Below are 2,343 nucleotides of genomic sequence, written 5' to 3'. Positions count from 1 at the left end.
TCCACTCATGCAAGAAAGAATGTATACTGAGTTTTCAATATTGAAATCTGGTGATCAAAAAAAATTTCATTGCCACAGAATTATTAGACATTAAAAGTCTTTTATATTTCAAAACCTGTGTAGTATTCACTGAAAATAACAACTTTAGCATTTATGGAATGAATCCTATTAATTTCTTTTATTTCCAAAATTGGTTTCATAACTCACACTAATGTTTAAAAGGATTATTGTGAAACAAATATCTTATCAAAACATTAGGTATCATTAAAAACAACAACAACACAGCCAATGTTTCATATTCAAATTAATCTCACTTGAATAACAAATACCAATACAACATGTATCTTTGAAGCCTGATAGGAGGAGTGGCTGTGGTTTACCCCAATTCTAGGCCCCCTCCTGATTCCAGTATTCTCTGGAGTGGCAGTGATCTAACCTGGCTTCAGTGCAAAGATACTGACGCCATCGAAAAGGAGTTCTCTCAAGTTTCCCCTCAATACCAAAATCACCTACCTGCGGCCTTTTTTCCCTCCTTCCTTCCTTTCACTTTCCTCTTCAAAGGTACCTCTAGATCTGTGGTCTTAATTCTTCCCCTTCTCTATTCTTTGGATGAATGATGCCCACCATTTCTTTTCCCTCTCTGCTTAGCAGCAGTAGCTTACATCTCTAATTTCTACTTCAACATTTTGCCTTGCTCTGGCTATGAACGTGCTCAGAAAGAAACACAAAATCATGCTTTTCCTTGATGCTGTTGTGTCTTTAAATCCCCAGTGGCTCTTTTCCCAGATTCCCCTAAACACAAGTCTACCCTCTGAGCGTGATCTGAAGACCAGCAACAAGGGCATCACCTGAGAGTTTGTTAGAAACGCAGACCCACTGCTCAGAATGTGCACTTTTCACTGGGTCCCCAGGTGACTGAGTGAAATGTGATCAACTCCGGTCTATACCAAGTCTGCTTCTGCAGCACTCGGACTTAACTGATCCTTCTGAAATCCAGCAGCACGCGTCTCCCTGTAACACTTCCCCGAAAGCTGCATCAGGAGTTGCAGACTTTCCAGTGGACTCTTTACCAGGCTCCAGCGCCCCTGACCTTCCCGGAACGCACCCTGCCCTCTTCCTCTTTCCCACTCTCTTCTGTTGGCCTATGAGACACCATCCTATAAGGCAGCAGCACGCTGCATGACACGAAGGTCCAGACATTGACAGCTGACCACACATGCCTGTGCTCACCCACGGCAGGCACACGCAGCTCTGCGTGAGCAGGTACCGCAGTCCTCACCGCCTTCCTAAGGGTCAGTGGGCGGGGAAGTGGAACATTCTGCTGTTCCTCCCGGACAAGCTTTGGTGCTGGAAGCAGCTCATGTCATACCCACCTCATTTCAAACACTCCTCTTCCTTCTTCTAAAGGACTATTCTACATTCATTACCACCTCCTGCCAGGGACCACCCCTCCTTTTCCTTCATTTACTCCCCTCTTCTCTACCTCTCTCATTCTTCACACTCTCCTTCCCTCCTCCTGATTTCCTCACTGTCCTCAGGTCACAGAGCATCTTGAAAGAAAGCTAACAACTGAGCTCCTTAAACAGCATTCTAGTTTAATCTGTTGCTGACACCTGATAAGATATACGATTTACTTCCTTTCTTCCTCTTGTTTCTCACTATACGTTCAACAGGTGATTTTCTTTGGCTGAGAGAATAGATCCAAATCCATGTTTTAAATCAACATTCTGTCAAATGACTTTTTATAAAATACAGTGCTTACTTTCTATTTGTCCATTTAATGTATTTTTTTCTCCTAGACCTGCAGCTCCAGATAAATGACCAACATGGCTCCGTGGTTGAATCTCGGAGGTACTCTGTTAAAATTAATATTAATAATGAGTTGCATAAAGATTCCCTTATCCCTTTCTAAGAAAATACCTGTGTTTCCTACCTTATTATTATTTTTAAATTTCCTACTTTAAAAGCAATTAGACTTAAAAACAAAATAAGCATATCCTGGAAACCCAAACATTTAAAGAGAAAATTTCATATAGACTCTCTAGATCAAGTCTATCTTTTATCTTCAGTTGGCTTCTGACTCTGTAAACTGAGCATGGAAAGCCAGAGCAAATATTTTCATAGACAAAATACTGACTTATGTGCAGATTTCAACAAAGAATTAACTTCAAAATACCTAATTCCATTTTGCATTCCTCGACAAAACAAGAGGACATTTTAAAAAATACACATTTTTATATGTATAACTGAATTGCTTTGCAGTACACTTGAAACTAACATTATAAACTGACTACACTTCAATAAAAAATAAAATTAAAAATATACATATTTAAATATATTCTT

This window comes from Camelus dromedarius, chromosome 3, assembly GCF_036321535.1.
Source record: "Camelus dromedarius isolate mCamDro1 chromosome 3, mCamDro1.pat, whole genome shotgun sequence".
In the NCBI taxonomy this organism is placed as follows: domain Eukaryota; kingdom Metazoa; phylum Chordata; class Mammalia; order Artiodactyla; family Camelidae; genus Camelus; species Camelus dromedarius.
Note: the sequence above shows the minus strand (reverse complement) of the source record.